Here is a 21,174-nt window from a genome sequence, read left to right on the forward strand (position 1 = left end):
TATGGACAGCTCCTGTCTGGACCTCTCCCTGAAATCTGTACTTGTTGGTCCAATTGCCTCCTTGCTGTGGCAGGTGCCTCTACATGGTTCCCAGAGGTCCCTGCCAATTGATATTCACACTTGTCACCTCCCCTTGAGTGCAGGCTGGGCTAGCAACCCTCTTCTAATAAATAAAACACAGCAGAAGTGATAGGATGTCATCTCTAAGATTAGGTTACAAAACCACGATGACCTCAGGGTTGCTCGCTCTCTCCACGGGAAGCCAGCTGCCACACTGGGAGCATCTCGATGGAGAGGTTGGCACGGTCAGGAAGGACGTTGCTAACCAACAGCCCCCAAGGACCTAAGTCCTACCAACAGCCTCCTAAGTGAGCTTGGAAGCAGATCCTCCCCAAGTCGAGTCTTGAGAGGGGCCGCAGCCCCAGCTGGACACCTCCACTGCAGGTGAGAGCCCCTGAGTCAGAGGACCTGTGCCAGCTGCGCCAGGGTTTCTGACCCACAGAAACTGTGACATAGATGCATGTTCTCTTAAGCCGCTATGTTTGGGGGTAATGTGTTACAAAGCAATTGATAGGTAATACATGTGCCCAATAGCTATCTCAAAACCTGTTGCGATGCATACTTGTGGTGGTTTTCTCCCATAAAGCTGCCCTAACGCCCAGTCTTTCCCTCCTTCACCCTTCCAGTTGCTCAGGTCAAGGACCCAGGAATCATCCTTGGGTTCTCTTTCTCTCTCTCAGCCTTTACCCAACTCCTCAGAAAACCCTATCAGCCCCACCTTCAATGTGCATTTAGATCCCACCACTTCTCATCCCCTCCCCTATCACTGCCCTGGCCCTGGCTGTCACTGCCTTTTGCCCCGGCTGTTGCAGTAGCAGCATCCTAACTGGTCTCCCTGACACCACCCTTGTGCCCTCCGCAGTCAGTTCTCCACCCAGCAGCTAGAGGGATCTTGTTGAAACCTAAGTCAGATCATGTTCCTCCCTCTACTCTGCTATTCACATCCTGCCAGGGCTCCCCACTACACTCAGAGGAAAAATCCCGAGTCCTCATCATAGAATGTTGGTGCTAAGTGATCCAGTTCCCTGTCATCCCTCCAATCTCCTCCCTAACCATTCTGTCCTTCCTCCCTCTGCTCCAGCTGCCCTGGCTGCCTTGCAGTTCCTCTTACACACCCAGCATACTCCAGCCTCAGGGCCTTTGCACCTGTCTCTTCAGCCTCGGATGTTCTTACTCCAGGGGTCCACTGGCTTCCTCTCGTTTCTTTCAGGGGTCTGCTCAAAAGCCATCACAGAGCTCTTCCCGACCAACCTATGTGAAGCAGCTCCTCCCCCCACCCCTCTCTAACCCACTTACCCTGCTTTACTTTTTCCATAACACATATTATCACCTGACTTACTATATACAGTTATCTTCCCCCCAAATATAAGCACCATATTATCTTCATTGCTATTTTCCCAGCACCGAGAACAACACCCAACACATAACAGGTGCTCGATAAATATTTGTGGAATGAACGGGCCTGCGCCCTCAGCAGAATAGAATGGCCTGTTGTTCCTCGTTTTCGAAAGGACGCTTACAGTAGCTGGGCTGGTGGCGGGCAAATTACTACTCTGCTCTTTTGGCCTCCTCTTCCTACTCCTTTTTTTCTATCACTCACTTCTGGAGACTCTGGAGAAGACTGTAGTTACATGTGGGACAATACCCACAAAGGATGCCAGAAGATCGGCTTCCTTGTCCCTTTCCTCCTTCCCTAATCCTTTTCCCTGCACAAGCTGCTGACGCTAGACACACCACCTCATCTCCCAGCGCCACCTTACCAAGCCTAAAACAAGCCTTTCAAACAATGCAGGAGTCCCTGGGAAGGGCAATACTCTGAGAGCTGTCACCCACCCCTGTGAAGATCTCTGGCCTTCCATCCTCCGTTTCTTCACTAGGTTTGCTGAGTATCTACTGCATAGCAGGCTCTGAGCTAGGAACGGGGGGATACCCTGAAAAGACACAGCCCACATTTCAAGGGGCTCCCAACCTAGTGAGGGGTGGGGGTCATTCAGGGCCATTTGGACCCAGTATGATAGGTATTGAGGGAAGCACCGGGGGCCACAGAAGGAAGGAGGTTGGAGAGTCAGGGAAGTCTTCCTGGAGGAGGAGACCTTTAAGCTGAGTCCTAGAAGAAAGTTTGATTTAGCCCTGAGAAGGGAGGGGAGGAAATGGAAAGGTGGGAGCCTGAGAAGGTGCAGATACCCCTGGGACAGTAGAGCTGTGCACTCGTATTCATCATTTCCACCTCAGGGTGAAGGAAGGGGCTCTGCACAGGGGAACGGTGGTGTCAAGCGGAAACAAGCAGGCTCGGACTTCCCCAGAGAAAAGAGCGTCTCCCCTTTTCCCACGGCCTCTGCTGGCTGCTCCCGGAAGGTGCTTGCTCTTAAGCATATAACCCCTGAATATTTCTGAGCGTCTTTCCCACCTCACTGCTGTCACCTATAAGTCCAATGTCCCACAAAGGAGAGACTGCGTTCCATGTTGACATCTCCCCACTGGTTTCAAGGTGTGTAAACATTTCTGTAGGTCTTACTTCCTTTTTCCTCCTGGCCTTGGGTCTCCATTCCCCCTGCTTTCTTTCCCCCAGAAGTCCCCACATCGATTGCTACTATTCTCAGCCTCTGAAGCCCTCATTTTTCCTTTCTTCGGTCTCTTCTATCATCAGTCTCTATGCACAGACTGATGCTATACTTTTCTTTTTCCAATCAAATTGCCCACCCAGCAAGTGGCTGATGAGGGCCCCTGAGAGTCAGCCCCTAGGTGAGGCTGCTGTGGTGATGAAAGCTGAGCTCCTGACTTTTCAGGACAGCCTTTCACAGGGCGAGCGCCTGGTGAAACCCTCCTAAACTTCCTTCCTCTTCCCTCAGCCCCTCACCAGTTGTTAGTAAAATAGATTTTTACCATTTTCAATGCTTAAATTTTTTTTAAATGCAATAAATTATTATTTTCTTCCCTGGGAAACAGTTCTTACAAATATCTTTTGACTGTATTTTGTTTCATAAACAAGGGCGTTGCTTTAGGTTTGTGTGTTCGTGCATGTGATTCTGTGTGTCTGTGTATCTGTGTTTGTAAATGTTTGTATGTATTTGTGTATGTTGTGTGTTTGCACGTTTGTGTATATGTAAAAGGCTGAGTTAAACAATTATTTGGTGATTGTCAGAAATAACTTACATATTAAAGATATAAAAAGATCAAAAACTTTTTAAGGCTTTATATTTTTCTAAAATTTTCTTTTGCCTCCTGCGAAGGCTACCTTTTCCCTTCAGAAATCTATCCAATGAGGGGCAACACTGAAATGCACCTTGTTTTTTGGCCGCACCGCACAGCTTGCGGGATCTTAGTTCCCTGACCAGGGGTTGAACCTGGGCCCCAGCAGTGAAAGCACCGAGTCTTAACCACTGGACCGCCAGGAAATTCCCAGAATGCATCTTTTTTAAAAGGGGATGTTTGGTTTCTCTCTTGCCCCATAGCACAACACTGACAAGATGTATTTTATGAATGATGTGGAGAATGGAACTTACGGCCGTCTTGCTTCTCAGAGTTTTAGGGGGGACAAAAGGATCCCATCCAAAGGAATTGGGAAAAAGTAGTTGTAAAAAGTATACAAGAAAAAAAAAAGTGTCCAAGAAATGAGAGATCCTATCAAGTCTGCTAGTAGATACTTGGCAGCTTCTTTTCAAGGATTCTCAGCTCCTGGCATCTTCCTCTGCCCAGGCTGAGCCTCCTGTTGGCTACCTTGAACTCAACCTGACCCCATCTGCCTCTCACTCTGATCTGAGGATCTCTTGCATTTTCTGGCCTGATTGAGATGATTTTATTTAGCATTTAATCACTCTTCTGCAATAGCCACCCTCCTTCTCCACTTTCTTACATCCTAAAACACACCCTTGCTTCCTTAATATGTGCATTCACGCCTTCTTTCTCATTTATCCATTCATCAAAATGCAGGGCCTGTCAACTATTTCTGGGCATTATGCTAAGAAGTGAAGCAAAAATAAAAAAACAAGATGCAGTCTTGGCTCTGAACCAAGAAGAGTGCCTGTGAGGGAGTAATTACAATATTATATGGTAAATCAGGTAACAGAGGTTAAGTCCAAAGTGCTATGTTCTCTCTATTTTTCAGTGGTTTGTTCAACAAATGTTTATTGAGTGCATGCTATATATCAGGTATGTTAGATGTTGGCCACAGGGATGAAGAAAATAAAGTTCCTACTCTCATGAAACTTGCATTCTAAGGGGGGAAGACAAGTGATAAACAAGTGAACAGATAAGTATATATAATAATTTCAGTTAGTAATAGGTACTAGGAATAAAATAAAGCAAGGTGATATAATAGAGTTTTAGCCCAGATAGTGAGACCTAGCCTAGTAATTCCATCCTCTTGCGATTCACTGTTTTAGAAACAGGCCCAAGCCAGTGGAGAGGGGCATCTAGGAGGTCTTTATATGAAGAATGTCTCTCTGGGGAAGTGAGGCCATCTAGGAGGTCTTTGGATGAGGAATGACTCTGGGGAAGTGATGCTTAACAGGACTCGGAAGATCTCTGGGAAGGGCATTCCAAGCAGAGGGAACAGCAAATGCAAAGATCCAAGCATGGGGGAAAAGTTTGGTGTGTGCTGACAGCAGCCAGAAAGCCAGTGACTGGAGCACAGTGAATGAGGGCATGGGGGATATATTGATCAACTGGTCCAGCATCCCTCTCAATCCCTCTAGAGTACCTTCCTTAGCCTCAGAAGGGAAAGCTAAAACCAAATGCTCCAGCCTCCCTTGCAGCTGTGGTCCTACAGGCTGGACATGGATTGTGAACTTGAGAAGGTAGAAGTGAGGCAGAGGCCATCTTCCTGCCACCTTTGACTGCTTCTGACAAACAAGGTCGTAGAGTCAACCTTTTTCTCTGCAGCAATGTTCCAGTGATCGGTCACTAGCTTGTGGGCAGCTGTAGCCTCCTGATCCCTGGGTTGCTATTGTGGTGGTGTTTTCTGGAAATCAACAGTCCAAAGGTGGCCTCCTGATTCCCACTTCCCCAAGGGGGTTGGTGGCAGCAGCTCTCCTAGCAGGCAGGTTCAGCAGTGTTATTCCAGGAGTCAACCCAGAGGCCTAGCACAAAGCCTCTTGTACTCTTCCAGAGATTTAGAAGGAAGCAATTCCTTATTCAATCCCTTTGTGCCTCAAATACCTGGAAAGGTCTCTGGTTTCCTGTAGCTACAAGGGGTGCTGAGTTATATGGGGGTTTGGGAAACCTGGCTCTCCACTTTGGGATACCCCACATTTAAACAGAGAAGTACCCATCTAACCCAACTTGCTGTTTTCCAGGGCAGAGCCAACTTCATATTCATAACAAAACATTTTTTCCTCATTCAGGGTAGTTCAAGCTTGGTCAAACAATTGTTGACAATCTTAATAAACAAGTCCACACGTTTCCTTTTGTCTGCCATGCTTGATGAATTGCTCAAAGAACTTGAATAGATGTGTCAGGCTTGGTTTCCTTTGGCTATGTCTTCCTGAGTAAGTTACACTTGGTTAGATGTTCACTGACCTGCCCTTTATTACTAGGCTAGCCAGATATGGAAATGATACTGGTATGGATATCCAGGTGACTTGCCAATTAAATTCAGCATATTTATGGAGTGCTACTTTGAGCAAGTCTTGTACAAAAAGCACCAAGGGAAATGTAAAGCTTCTCTTCAGGTGCTGACAATCTAGTAGAGATAAATAGATAGATAGACCATAATAACTTATGCTGATAGAGTGTTTAGGTACTGATTCAAATGAATGAACTCATTTAATTCTCACAACCAATGCTATGAAGTAAATTGTATTGTTTTCCCCACTTTACAGATGAGGAAACTGAGGCCCAGGAAGGTTATGTTATTTTTCTAGAGTCACACATAAAGTGGCACTGCTGGGACTTTAACCAGGCAGCCTGGCTCCAGATGCCCACAGTTAATCATAACCACTGTGTGAGGCTCAAGGAAATCATTAGGGGAGCAAAGCAGAGGTAGAACTAATTCAGCCTAAGGGAATCAGAGCAGCCTTCCCCCTCCACCACCGAAAGAAATCTCCCATTTTTTGGTCAATTCAGCAAACATGCATTGGACCTGGACTTTGTGCTGGATATTGAGAAAGGTGCTGGTGGTATAAAGATGAATGAGACCTGCTTTCCTGCCCTTGAGGGGTTCACAAGGTAGGAGGAGAAGCTGACAGCTGAGAACATTAATTGTGAGAGACCTAGCCAAGATGGCAGAGTAGAAGACCCTGAGCTCCCCTCCTCCCACAGGCACATCAAAATTACAACTATTTACAGAGCAATTATCTATGAGAATAACCTGAGGACTAACAGAAAAGATCTTCTACAACTAAAGATATAAAGAAGAAACCACCACGAGATGGGTAGAAGAGGCAGAGATACTGTATAGCCAAGACCCACACCATGGGTAGGTGACCCACAAATGGGAGGACAATCACGACAGCAGTGGTTCTCACCAGGGAGCGAAGGGCTCAAGCCTCACATCAGGTTCCCCACTTTGGGGTTCCTGCACTGGGAAGATGAGCCTCCAGAACATCTGACTTTAAAGGTTAGCAGGGGTCTTCCCTGGTGGCGCGGTGATTGAGAGTCCGCCTGCCGATGCAGGGGACGCGGGTTCGTGCCCCGGTCTGGGAAGATCCCGCATGCCGCGGAGCGGCTGGGCCCGTGAGCCGGGCCCGTGAGCCATGCCCGTGAGCCATGGCCGCTGAGCCTGCGCGTCCGGAGCCTGTGCTCCGCAACGGGAGAGGCCACAACACTAAGAGGCCTGCGTACCGCAAAAAAATTAGAAGAATTTTTAAAAATTAAAAAAAAAAAAGGTTAGCAGGGCTTACTTTCAGGAGAGCTGGAGGGATGTAGGAAACAGAGACTCTGATCTTTTTTTTAAAATAATTTTATTTTTTATTGGCTGCACAGTTTATGGGATCTTAGTTCCCTGACCAGGGATCGAACCCTGGCCCCCAACAGTGGAAGCACGGTGTCCCAACCACTGGACCACCAGGGAATTCCCCAGAGACTGTGCTCTTCAAGGGCACATGTGAAATCTCACACACCCTGAGTTCCAGTTCACAGGCAGTAATATGAAAGGAGTTTGGGTCAGACCCACCTGCTGACCTTGAGAGCCTCTCAGAGAGGCAGGAGGCAACTGGGACTCCCCCTGGGGACATAGACACTGACGGAAGTCATTTTAGGGAGATTGTTCTACCACAAGGACACTGGTGCTTGGCAAGCACCATCTTGGAGTCCTCTCTCTAGTCTATTAGCACTGGGGATGGGGGGAGGGAAGCACCAACCCTGAGAACCCCCCCCCAGGCCATGCAGCCAGCTGCCCTGGGACCCACCCCTCCTCAACCAGGAGGCCAGCAGTCACAGCACGAGGCAGGGCCTGGCAGCCAACAAGGCCAGGGGCCAGCCCCACCTACCAGCATGCCCACAGTGCTCAGCCCCACCACAACAGAAGGACCCATGCAACCCACATAAGGGGCACCCCCAGAGCATATAGCTTTGGTGACCAGAGGGGAGTGTGCTGCTGGGGCCTATAGGACATCTCTAATATAAGGCAACTTCTTCAAGATTAGGAAATGTAACTGACCTAACACATAGAAATAAACACAGATTTTTTTTTAAAAAGAAAGAAATATAAAATAAATAAATACAGAGAATTAGGCAAAATGAGGAGACAGAGGAATATGTTTAAACAGACAAAAACCTCAGAAAAAGAACTAAACAAAGTAGAGATAAGCAATCTACATGATCAAGGGTTCAAAGTAATGATCATAAAGATGCAGAGTGAACTCAGGAGAAGAATGGATGAACACAGTGAAAATTTTAACAAAGAATTAGAAATATAAAGAAGAACCAAAGAGAGCTGAAGAATACAATGAATGAAATTTTAAAAAACACTGGAAGGAATCAACAGTAGCTTAGATGATACAGAGGAATGGATCAGCAAGCTGGAAGACAGAGAAATGGAAATCACCCAAGCTGAACAGAAAAAAAGAATTAAAAAAATAAAGGTAGCTTAAGAGACTTCTGAGACAACACCAAGCATACTAACATTTGAATTATAGGGATCCCAGAAGGAGAAGAGAGAAAGGGACTCAAAACTTATTTGAAGAGATAATAGATAAAAACTGTCCTAACCTGGGGAAAGAAACAGGCATCCAGGTCTAGGAAACACAGAGAGTCCTAAGCAAGATGAACCCAAAGAGGTCCATGCCAAAACACGTTGTAATTAATATGGCAAAAATTAAAGATAAGAGAGAATCTTAAAAGCAGCGAGAAAAAACAATTAGTTACATACAGTGGAACTCCCATAGGACTATGAGCTGGCTTTTCAGAAGAAACTTTGCAGGCCAGAAAGGAGAGGTACAATATATTCAAAGTGATGAGAGGAAAAAACCTACAACAAGAATACTTGAAAAAAAAAAAAAAAAAGAATACTTCACCCAGCAAGGCGATCATTTGGATTTGAAGGACAGATAAAGATTTACAGATAAGCTAAAAGAGTTCAGCACCACTAAACCGACTTTATAAAAAATGTTAAAGGGACTTCTCTAAGCAGAAAAGAAAAGACCACAACAAGAAGTATGAAAATTATGATAGGAAAAGTTTCATTGGTAAAGGCAAACATAAAGGTAGTAGATCAACCACTGATGAAGATAGTAGAAAGGTTAAATGACAAAAGTAGTCAAATCATCTTTATTCACAATAAGTAGTTAAGGGACACACAAAAAAATGATGTAAAATATGAGGTGAAAAAAATTTTTAAGTGAATAAGGAGGAATAAAAATGCAGCATTGTTAGAATGCATTTGAACTTAAGAGATCATCAACTTTAAATAATCATATATATATGTTGTTGTATACAAACCTCGTGGTAACCACAAACCAAAATAGATACACACACAGAAAAACAGAAAGGGAACCAAAAGTAACACTAAAGATAGTCATCAAATCACAACGGAAGACAGCAAAAGAAGAAGGAACCAAAAAGAGTTACAAAAACAACCAGAAAACACAAAACGACCATAAGTACATACCTATCAATAATTACTTTAAAGGTAAATGGACTAAATGCTCCAATCAAAAGACATAGAGTGGGGCTTCCCTGGTGGCGCAGTGGTTGAGAGTCTGCCTACTGATGCAGGGGACATGGGTTCGTGCCCCGGTCCGGGAAGATCCCACATGCTGCGGAGCGGCTGGGCCCGTGAGCCATGGCCGCTGAGCCTGTGTGTCCAGAGCCTGTGCTCCGCAATGGGAGAGGCCACAACAGTGAGAGGCCCGCGTACTGCAAAAAAAAAGACAGAGTGGTTGAATGGACTAAAAGAAAAAGACCCATATATATGCTGCCTACAAGAGACTCACTTCAGATCTAATGACACACAAAGACTAAAAGTGAGAGTATGAAAAAAGGTATTCCATGCAAAAGGAAATGAAGAGAAAGCTGCAATAGCAATACTTATATCAGACAAAATAGACTTTAGAACAAAGACTGTAGCAAGAGACAGAGAAAGACATTACATAATGATAAAGAGATCAATCCAGCAAGAAGATATAACAATTATAAATATACATGAACCCAACATAGGAGCCCCTAAATACATAAAGCAAATATTAACAAAAATAAAGGGAGAGGGATTCCTTGGTGATGCAGTGGTTAAGGATCCACCTGCCAATGCAGGGGACAGGGGTTCAAGCCCTGGTCCAGGAAGATCCCACATGCTGCGGAGCAACTAAGCTCGTGCGCCACAACTACTGAGCCTGTGCTCTTGAGCCTGTGTGCCACAACTACTGAAGCCTGTGCACCTAGAGCTCCGCAACAAGGGAAGCCACTGCAGTGAGAAGACTGCGCACCACAACGAAGAGCAGCCCCCACTTGCTGCAACTAGAGAAAGACCGCACATAGCAATGAAGACCCAATGCAGCTAAAAATAAATAAATAAAAAGGGAGAAATTGACAGTAACACAATAATTGTAGGGGACTTTAGCAGCCCACTTACATCAATAGATATATCATCTATACAAAAAATCAATAAGGAAACACAGGCCTTAACTGACACATTAGATTAGATGGACTTTATATATATATAGAGAGAGAGAGAGAGAGAGAGAGAGAGAACATTCCATCCAAAAGCAGCAGAATACACATTCTTTTCCAGTGCACATGGAACATTCTCCAGGATAAAACACATACTGGGCCACGAAACAAGTCTCAATAAATGTATAAAGATTGAACTCATATCAAGCATCTTTTCCGACCACAGAGGTATGAGACTAGAAATCAACTACAAGAAAAGAATTGTGAAAAACACAAATGTGGAGGCTAACAATATGCTACTAAACAACCAATGGGTGACTGAAGAAATCAAAGAGGACATAGAAAAATACCTGAAGACAAATGAAAATGGAAACACAATGATCCAAAATCTATGGGATACAGCAAAAGCAGTTCTAAGAAGGAAGTTTATAGTGATACAAGTCCACCTCAGGAAACAAGAAAAATCTCAAAACAAACAAAGCAATCTAACTTCACACCTAAAGGAACTAGAAAAAGAGGAGCAAACAAAACACAAAGTTAGTAGACGGAAAGGAATAATAATGATCAGAGCAGGCCAAAAGCCTGCCATAAGGCCCTGCCTCGGTGGATTTCTCTCTTCTAGAGGTCCTCAAAATATCAAGATTCCTGCACCTGCCAGAAGAGTCTTTCCCATTCACTTAATAAGGCTGCTCAGAGCCCAAGAGTCTCCAGTTTCTGGGGGGACCAGGCAGAGAGAAAACAAAAATATCTCAATTCTACCCACAGGTGTAGTTTACCAAATTGCTGTAAGTCATAACTAACTTGAGGAAAAGGCTTCCCTATATCTGGAAAACACAGATCAAAACCAGTAATATTCCAGACAAAAACCATAAAAATTATAACCATATTCACCAGTTCACTCAGTAACCAATCCTTCTGTTAGCTTTTTATGAAGCCATCAGGTCTTCCATTAGGATTCTTTAATTTCTTACCCAGTTCAGCCAAATGATCTAAAATTTATCAGAGACCTGTACTGGTCAAAAGGTCTTTCCTACGAATCTTCTTAAAGATGAAGCACTTTTCAAATGAAAACTACAATGAGGCACCAACTCACACCCGTCAGAACGGCCATCATTAAAAACACTACAAACAACAAATGCCGGAGAGGATGTGGGGAAAAAGGAATCATCCTGCACTGTTGGTGGGAATGTAAATTGATACAGCCACTATGGAGAACAGTATGGAGGTTCCTCAGAAAACTAAAAATATAGTTACCATATGATTCAGGCAATCCCATTCCTGGGCATATAGCCAGACAAAACTCTAATCCAAAAAGATACACGCACCCCTATGTTCATAGCAGCACTATCCACAGTAGCCAAAACACGGAAGCAACCAAATGTCCATCGACAGATGAACAAGTAAAGAAGATGTGGTACATATATACAATGGAATACTACTCAGCCATAAAAAAAAACAAAATAATGCCATTCACAGCAACATGGATGCAACCAGAGATTATCATATTAAGTGAAGTAAGTCAGAAAGAGAAAGACAAATACCATATGGTATCACTTATACATGGAATCTAAAATATGACACAAATGAACCTATCTACAAAATGGAAACAGACTCACCGACATAGAGAACAGACCGGTGGTTGCCAAGGGGGAGGGGACTGGGGAAGGGATGGAGTGGGAGGTTGGGGTTAGCAGATGTAGGCTTTTATACATAGAATGAATAAACAACAAGGTCCTACTGTAGAGCACAGAGAACTATATTCAATATCCTATGATAAACCATAATGGAAAAGAATATTAAAAAAAAAAAAAAGAATGTAGGGACTTCCCTGGCAGTCCAGTGATTAAGACTCCACACTTCCACTGCAGGGGGCACAGGTTCAATCCCTGGCTGGGGAGCTAAGATCCCACATGCCGCAGCATGGCCAAAAGAAAAAGGTATATATATGTATAACTGAATCACTTTGCTGAAGAGTAGAAATTAACACAACATTGTAAATCAACTACACTTCAATGAAAAAAATTAAATTAAAAAAAGATGAAGTACTTTGCAATAGCATCATAGTACGATAACTGTCTATAAATGACGAAAGACTTAAAAAGGCACAGTTCAACAGCTGATTACCATGTAATCAATGAAAAAACTTGGTTACAATAACTAGAATTATGACTGATTATAATCTTAACCTTTAAAAACCTTCATCTCTAGCAAAACCCAAGAAGCAAATAATTGTGAACTCTGTCATACCAGCATTTCCTGACTGGAAAACTTATGCTTTAGTTTTCCTCTTGTAAGAAGGCAAAGACCCGACAGCAATTAACGTTCCAATATTTTATCCTATTTGAAATGACCCAGAGATTTCAGTTTTCCTGCTAGAGTTTAAAAAGGCCTTTTTTTTTTTTTCTTCACTCTTAGAGATCACAAATGATTAGATTAAAGTTCCTGAGAGCCCAGGTAGGTCATTTACATCTCAAAGGCACAGGAAGAGAAATATCCATTCCTTCTAGAAAGCTAACTTTCTCTAATGGCATATGCAAAAACCAGTTTTAGAACAGCAAAAGATTCCCATTTTCAGGGATTTTTTTTTTCAGTTTCTAAATAGCCAATTCACTTTAAACAATAACAGTAACAGACAATAATACATATTCACTCACATTCACATGCCTCACTTTCAGAGGAACATGAATCAGCACTCAAGTCAGCCTTCGCCTCAGCTGTTAGCTCAGCACCTGTGGCCTTTCTTAACACAAAAAGCAATGGCCAGCCCACAGCTGTGGCCACTGTCTTATTGTCTAACTTTTTTTTCCCCCACTGTAATGGCAGCCAATATCTCCACAACAGCCTTAGGGGTGTCTATGAGTTCTTTGTGCTCTCTTGGGGGCCCCCATTCATCAAGGACAGCCACCCCAGAAGTTCCCCTGCAACTTTGGGGATCACTCCTTCAACTTTCAGCCCCACACGTTAGTGGACGGCCCCCGCAAATATCCATTCCCCATCCTTATTTCCCAACATCTCGGTGCTCACAGGAGTTTCCTTGGTCTCCTGGCTGCTCCACCAATTGCTGGGCTGCACCCCACAGATCCGCAAAGCCTGTACTTGCCCAGATTCAAGACTGAAGAAAGAGCCCAGAGTCAGCGACAGAGCCATCAATGCTTTAATGCAGGGGTCCCTAGCCCCTGGGCTGCGGACCAGTACGGTCTGCGGCCTGTTAGGAACCGGGCTGCACAGCAGGACGTGAGCGTCAGGCGAGGGAGCGCAGCTTCATCTGCGGCTCCGCATCGCTCCCCGTGGCTGGCGTTACCGCCTGAACCCTCCCCACACCCACCCAGAAGGTGGAAAAATTGTCTTCCACGAAACCGGTCCCTGGTGCCAAAAAGGTTGGGGACCGCTGGTTTAGTGGATGGGGGAGCTTACACATCTGAAGCAAGGTCCTGGAGCAACTCCCCACCATGTGCAGCAGACGGGGGAGGGGCAGGACATGGCGGCAGTCTTTGCTCCCCTGGAGAGGGGGAGGTTACCAGGTGTAGGGGAAATTGACATCATGTTGGCTCATCAGTTACCAGGGAAACTCGCAGAGGAGCACTCCCCTCACCGCCCCTTTGACAAGCTATCATGGTGGAGATGTTCTGATCTAAAGGTTAGAACAATCACTAGCTGGGGTAGGGGCAAGTATATAGGAAGGTCAGTCATGTGAGTAGGGTGTAAAATATATATATATATGTATCTCAAATGGAATATTACTTAGCCATAAAAAGAGAATTATTGTCATTTGCAACAACATGGATGAATCTAGAGGGTATCATACTAAGTGAAATAAGTCAGAGTAAAACAAACACCATTGATACTTGATCTCACTTATATGTGGATTCTAAAAAAACAAAACAAACCCTTAGATGCAGAGAACAAACGGGTGGTTGTCAGAAAGGAGAGAGGTAGAGGTGTGGGTGAAATAGGTGGAGATTAAGAGGTATAAATCTCCAGTTATATAATTACTAAGTCATGGGGATATAATCTACAACATAGGGAATGTGGTCAATAATATTGTAACAACTTTAGGGGCAGATGGTAACTAGACTAATTGTGGTGATCATTTCATAATGTACGCAAACGTCAAATCATTATGTAGTACACCTGAAACTATCATAATATTGTATGTCAACTATATTTCAATCAAAGAAAGAAAAAGAAAGCTATTAGAGCTAGTTACTCCTACCCCCTCCTACGAGTCCTAGTGCAGGTAAGTAACGCAGCTGTCCATTAGCACACCTGAAATCCCACACCAATGTGGCTTTCCACAGGCAGGGTGAGAAAACTAGAGGCCCACAATTAACTTCTTATAAGGGAATATCTATGTCCCTTTTTAAAGTGTAATTTTCCTAATATCATAATAAAATCCCCCCCCCAAAAAGAACATTAATTACAATATGGGATAATAAGGAGTTCAGAGATATCGCAGAGGGGTGGCTCAACTATGCAGGTGGCTACTGGATAAGAAAAGACTTCTTGGGACTTCCCTGGTGAAGACTCTGTGCTTCCACTTCAGAGGGCACAGGTTTGATCCCTGGTCAGGGAACTAAGATCCAGCATGACTCACAGTGCTGCCAAAAAAAAAGGACTTCACACAAGTTAGGCTTTGAACAATAAAGATGATTTGCCATGCTGATAGTTTGGAGGGGGGGTGAGGGAAGCAAGGGTGGGCAGAAGGCATCCCAAGACAAGGCGGTGAGGGACACAATGGTGTGTCCGAGGAGGTGGGAGCTCAGCTGGATTGCCACAGCCCTGGTGGGCAGCTGCCAGAAAGGAGGCTGCAGAGTGATCGGCAGTCGTGTCTTGAAGAGGCCACCATACTGTGCCCAGGAGTTTGCACTTTGCTCTGGGGATGTGTTTTTCAAAATGAGGGTTGTAATTCATTCAAGTACGGTGAAGTGAATTTAGTAGGACAAGACCAGTATTTTTAAAAATAAAAAGGAAATTAAATGTAGACCAGAATAAAATAGAGAAAAATGATACTCTCTGTATTAAGAGCAAGTACCAGGAATTTCCTGGCAACCCAGTGGTTATGTCTCCGCGCTCTCACTGCCGAGGGCCCTGGTTCATTCCCTGGTCAGGGAACTAAGATCTTGCAAGCCGCGCAGCGGGGCCAAAAAAAAAAAGTAAGCACCATTTTGTGAAGATGGTGTTTGAGTTTTATATATTATGGCAGATACTACAAGTTTTCCATCAATCCATGCTCCTCTTCTTCGTTTTAATATTCAGATCCCCAAGTGTCGGCATGTGGCCACCCAGCAGGAGTCTACATTGTCCAGCCTCTTTTGCCGTCAGATGTGGCCATGTGCCTAAGTTCTGGCCAGTGCAGTGTGAGCAGCCATGGTGTGTGCCACTTCTGGGTCCTGCTCCTGAAGGAATGGTATGCAGTCCTTTGTGTCTTTCCCTTTTCCACTGGCTGGGATACAGACTTGATGGTAGGAACTAGAATAGTCACTTTGGGCCCAGAGCTGAAAGCAATGGTTTGAGTGTTAAAGCCTTGAAAAGCAGACTATAAAAGAGAAGTCAAGTTATGTAAAAGATAATTTCTATCTTAGTTAAGGGACACTTAGTTTCTGTTACAGTATCTCAAACCAATCCCTAGTAAACAGATGTATGTGTATGTGTGTATGTACATGTGTGTTCATATATGGATATGTGTTTACACACACACACATCAGGCCACATATAAATTATATAAGGATTGTGGTTCAAAAAAATAGAGGAACTGCCTGCCCTTAAAATATGTTTGAAGCAAGTGAGCAATTTGATCAGATTTGTGTTCCCAAGCTGAAAGGAATCTTACAGATCACTTAGGCCAGTTAGTCCCTCTTCCTATGGATGGGAAACTGAGGTCCATACAGGTTAGGAAGCTGACTCAGGGTCCTAAGCAGCAAGAGCTGGTCCTTGACCCCTGACCTCTGATTCAGGACTGGGCCCTTTCTGTGTCACCAGGTGACAAAGATTTATCTTGCTCTCTCTTTCAATCCTCAAACGCTGTTCTGTGTCATATTGTTCCCCTAGATTTCTAATTAATTCAGTTCAATTCAGCAAATATTTATTGTAAACCTAGTACATACTAAGTTGCAAAGACATAGGAAGGACCTTCATAAAAAGTTCCTTAACTGGTATCATAAATAGATACATAAATAGATCTGCGTTTAGGCACAGATCAGTATCTGTACATACATTTCCTAACTCTGGGCCCTGAGATGGCATAGAAGCAGTGACACCGCAGGAGCAACTGAGCACATCTAGAACCCAGATTTGGTTTTTAAATACCATTCTTCCATAAAAGGAACCAAGGTTCCTTAGAGAAGTGGTTGATTCTGGGCTGGGGAGGCAAAACAGAAGACGAGCATAGGGCATCTTGTTGTGACAGGAAGTAGGAGAGTGCTCAGAGAAGGTTGGGAGCTCTTTGAAAGGACACAGGAACCAACCTGAAAGTGCTTCCAATGGCCAAAGCTGGAATAGTTTGTGCAAGACAATAAGTAACCATAGTTTTGGATTTTCTAACCCATAGAATAAAATAAATAACCATGACTCCATACTGATATAAATAACTCATTGCATAAAAAAAGACTTCTTTAGGGCTTCCCTGGTGGCGCAGTGGTTAAGTATCCTCCTGCCAATGTAGGGGACACGGGTTTGATCCCTGGTCTGGGAAGATCCCACATGCTGTGAAGCAACTAAGCCCATGCGCTACAACTACTGAGCCTGTGCTCTGGAGCCTACGAGCCACAACCACTGAGCCCCAGAGCCACAACTACTGAAGCCCACATGCCTAGAGCCCGTGCTCTGCAGCAAGAGAAGCCACTGCAATGAGAAGACCGTGCACTGCAACAAAGAGTAGCCCCTGCTCACTGCAACTAGACAAAAGCCCACACACAGGAACGAAGATCAAATGCAGCCAAAAATAAATAAATAAAATTAATTAATTAATTTTTTTAAAAAAAGCCTTCCTTAACTGAGTATCTAGATGACTAGAAATTTGAAGATGTCAAAACTGAGTGGCAGGGCTTCCCTGGTGGCGCAGTGGTTGAGAGTCCGCCTGCCGATGCAGGGGACACGGGTTCGTGCCCTGGTCTGAGAAGATCCCACGTGCCGTGGAGTGACTGGGCCCGTGAGCCATGGCCGCTGAGCCTGCGCGTCCGGAGCCTGTGCTCCGCAACGGGAGAGGCCACAACAGTGAGAGGCCCATGTACCGCAAAAAAAAACAAAAAACAAAACAAAACAAAACTGAGTGGCAGTTGAATAGGCTTGAATAATTACATTTTGTGGTAACTGAAACTAAAACCTGCTTGGAGTGGACAGACAGAAGGTTAAAGACTTAGTTCTCGTCTTGTCTCTGCCACTCAACATCTATAAAATGAGGATAAGACCATCTACCTTGCTGACCTCATGATTCTCCAAAGAAATAAAGTATATGAAAGAAAAGTTAAATGCAAAAATAAATAAATAAATAAAAACAAAAACTCCTTAATCACCAAGGACTTCAACCATCCATATCATGATAAAATTAATCTTTATTATCTGTGGATTCTGTATTTGTCAATTTGCCTTCTCGCTAAAACTTATTTGTGATCCACAAATCAATATTCACAGTGCTTTCGTGGTAATTTTAGATGTATGCAAATTGTCAAAAAATTTGTCACCCACCATGCATGACTTGCCCAGCACTGCCAGCTAAGGTGGGATAAGGTGATACTGCCTTCTTGTTTCAGCTATCATATTGTAAACAAGTGTCCTTTTGTGGTAAATTTAGTGCCATGCTTTTGGCATTTTTGTGCTTATTGTTGGTGACTCTGCTGTTTAAAACTGCCCCCATGTGCTAGATAAGCTTCCCTCAGGCATGAATTATAGGACTGTTGGCCATGAGTTTAATGTGAATGGATCAATAATATATATTAAATAATACGAAGCACACCCGAAATGTTTGTGCCCAAAGGCTCACAGGAACCTAACCCTGTATTTCCCCTAAGAGTAGTCATTCACTATTCACTAATTCAGTGTTTGCAGCAACTTTATAGAACACAGCTACTGTGAATGACAAAAACTGACAGTATTTAGTAGCACCTTCTATGTACCTGGCCCACCCTATACTTTCTTTTTTTTTTTAATTAATTAATTTATTTTTTGGCTGTGTTGGGTTGTCGTTGCTGCGCGCGGGCTCTCTCTAGTTGCGGCGAGCGGGGCTACTCTTCATTGCAGTGCGCGTTCTTCTCATTGTCGTGGCTTCTCTTGTTGTGGAGCACGGGCTCTAGGCACGCGGGCTTCAGTAGTTGTGGCACATGGGCTCAGTATTGTGGCTCGCGGGCTCTAGAGTGCAGGCTCAGTAGTTGTGGCACACGGGCTTAGTTGCTCTGTGGCATGTGGGATCTTCCCGGACCAGGGATCGAACCCATGTCCCCTGCATTGGCAGGCGGATTCTTAGCCACTGCGCCACCAGGGAAGTCCCGCCACCCTATACTTTCTTTGACATAATCTCAAATATTCCTGACAGCATGCTAGAAAAAAGGTTTTTGTTTTAGGCTTCTGCCCGTCATCCAAGTGCTGAAGTTGGCTGGCTCTTCTGTCATTTTCTTACCCCTGACAGATGTCTAATTAGCTGGGTACTTTGTAGTCACATTTTTTTTTTCAAGTAGGCCAGTAATCTTTCTTGATTACTATATTCAGTCCTTGCCAATTTAAGAGAGAAAATATTTACAGAGGTGACAAACACTTGAATTTATTTTTTCAAAAATTTCCTGCAACTTCTTATTAAGAAAGACTTCAAACTGAAAGAAAGGTTGAAAAAATAGTAAAATGAATACCCATAAACCTTTTGAAGACTTGTTAAATGGGAAAGTGATCAGTTTCATGTAGAGTTAGTGGAACTAGAACCAAGGAAGGGAAGGTAGCATAAGACAAACTTCAGCTTGTAACAAGGAAGAATTTTCTCTCTTGCAAGGAGGATGGACTCAGCTAAGGTAGAATGAATGCCTACAGACAGGGGTATGGTGGAGCTGATCGCTGTACTGGGTAGGAGGGAGGTCTAGGCAGCAGGTCAAGCTGTCTATGAGTCCACAATCCACTGCTTTTTCTGAGTTCTAGGATTGCCACAGTATTGTTTTCATAGTGGTTGTATAGTATTTCAGCCACCTCATGTGTTAACTCAGCATTTGAGGACAGATCTGAGAGACCAACCTCCATTTGTAATGTGGTTTCTCTGAAAAGATGTGTTGAATTTCAAACAAGTGATAAACAAACTTTTGAAACATGACCCTATAAGAAGCTGGAGAATTGTTGTTCTTCTTTTGACTTGTCCTTAAACTCCTTGAAGCATCCCAGCTGCCCTTCTAACGCTACTGTTCTGGGATTTGGGGACTCTTGTGTTTGCCTTATTAAATTATAATTTCCTAAACTTCAGATTCCAACATGGATTTGACCAGACAGGAAGGAAGAAGACCTGAGATCTGGCCCTGCTGAGTCAGATTCTCCTGGCTCAGCTCCATGGTTTTGTCTGAAGTATATGCCTAGGGTGGCAGATAATCTTGCCCCACTAAGAACCTGCCATGACATCTTCAGCCAACATTCTCTTCTCTTCATTCTCTCCTTATGTGGCTATTTGTATCTGTACAACGTAGACAACATATTTTTGGTGTGTATTTTATTGTGTAACCACAATATATTTTGACATTTTATTATGTGTCTTCTTGTCTGTTCTCCAGTTGTTCTGTGTGCCTTACTCTCACCTTTTCATAACATTGTAAACTTTGACCTTACATCTGCCCCTAATATATTCATCTTTTAGGGTCTCTGTAAAACCAAGGGCAGCAGCAGTGTGGTGTGTAAGGTGGGACCATAAATTTGGAGTCAGATAAACTTAGGATTCTACTCTGCCATTTACAGTCAGCCCTCCGTATCCACGGGTTTCACATCCGAGGATTCAACCAAATGCAGATAGAAAATGTTCGGGAAGAAAATAAATTCCATAAAATTCCAAAAAGCAAAACTTGAATTTGCTGCACTGGTAACTATTTATATAGCATTTACATTGTATTTACAACTATTTACATAGCATTTGCATCATATTAAGTGTTAAAAGTAATCTAGAGATGATTTAAAGTATATGGGAGGATATGTGTAGGTTACATGCAAATACCATGCTGTTTTCTATAAGGGACTTGAGCATCTGACTGTACTAGCCATGTGACCTTGGTAAATTATTTAACTTCTAAGTCTTGGTTTTCTTATCTCTAAAAGGGAAATGATTATGCACTTGTAAAGTGTCTGTCATATGCTAGGCACCCAATAAATGGTCATGCTCAAAAATGACATGCTGTATGACACCATTTAAATGAAATTCTAGAACAGGCAAAACTAATCTATAGTGACAGAAACTAGATCAGTGGTTGCCTAGGGCTGGTGGGGGTGGGTTGGGTAATCAAGGAAAAAGGCCAAGGGAACTTTTGTGGGGGTGGAAATATTCTATCTTGATTGTGGTAGTGTTTATATGGGCGTGTACGTTTGTCAAAACACATGGAACAGTGCACTTAAAATAGGTGCGAGTTAGTATATGTAAATGATCCCTCGATAAAGTTTGTTTCAAAAAGAATGTTCATTCCCTTCCTCTCTCCATCAATGAAAATGTGTTAGATTAAGGCACACATTCCAGGGCCAAATATACATTTTATCTTTTATTTTAGATTATTCATATTGCCGTATAATTTCCCCCATGAATCGGTATAAGTAAATGAGACTCGGCTTGATATCAAATTTCACTTTTTAACTGACTTGTATTATAAAATTGGAGAGATGTGTCATGAGGGGCGTGAGAGGGCAGACACTGGTCTCCAAGATACAATGAAATATACTTAAAGACACCATACATTTACAAAAAATCACTCACTTAAGGGGAAAATATTTTTCTGGTGAAATAGTAAAAGCTTGCCATAAAATAAAATGATAGTGATGAGGGCTTGGATGAATGGAGTGGCCTGAGGGAGCTTTTTACTTTTGCTTACTCTGCATGTATCCCCTCCCCACAACCACATGACCCTCTTC

At 43.5% G+C, this 21,174-nt stretch overlaps 1 protein-coding gene and 1 long non-coding RNA gene across 3 annotated transcripts in view; one reads left to right on the forward strand and one right to left on the reverse strand.

Annotated features, from left to right (window-relative positions):
- Positions 1-21,174, reverse strand: part of TBC1D22B (TBC1 domain family member 22B) — a 126,083-nt gene that overhangs the window by 101,459 nt on the left and 3,450 nt on the right. The gene's annotated exons all lie outside the window — the stretch shown is intronic.
- LOC111178758 (uncharacterized) lies at positions 1,958-20,445 on the forward strand. Its single transcript, XR_002645727.3, has 3 exons — positions 1,958-4,128; positions 15,361-15,511; positions 19,538-20,445. It is a non-coding gene; the product is annotated as an uncharacterized LOC111178758 (long non-coding RNA).

The sequence above is a fragment of the Delphinapterus leucas genome, chromosome 10 (genome assembly GCF_059928025.1).
Source record: "Delphinapterus leucas isolate spDelLeu-1000000601 "Yukka" chromosome 10, BTC_Dleu_Yukka2, whole genome shotgun sequence".
Taxonomy (NCBI): Eukaryota; Metazoa; Chordata; class Mammalia; order Artiodactyla; family Monodontidae; genus Delphinapterus; species Delphinapterus leucas.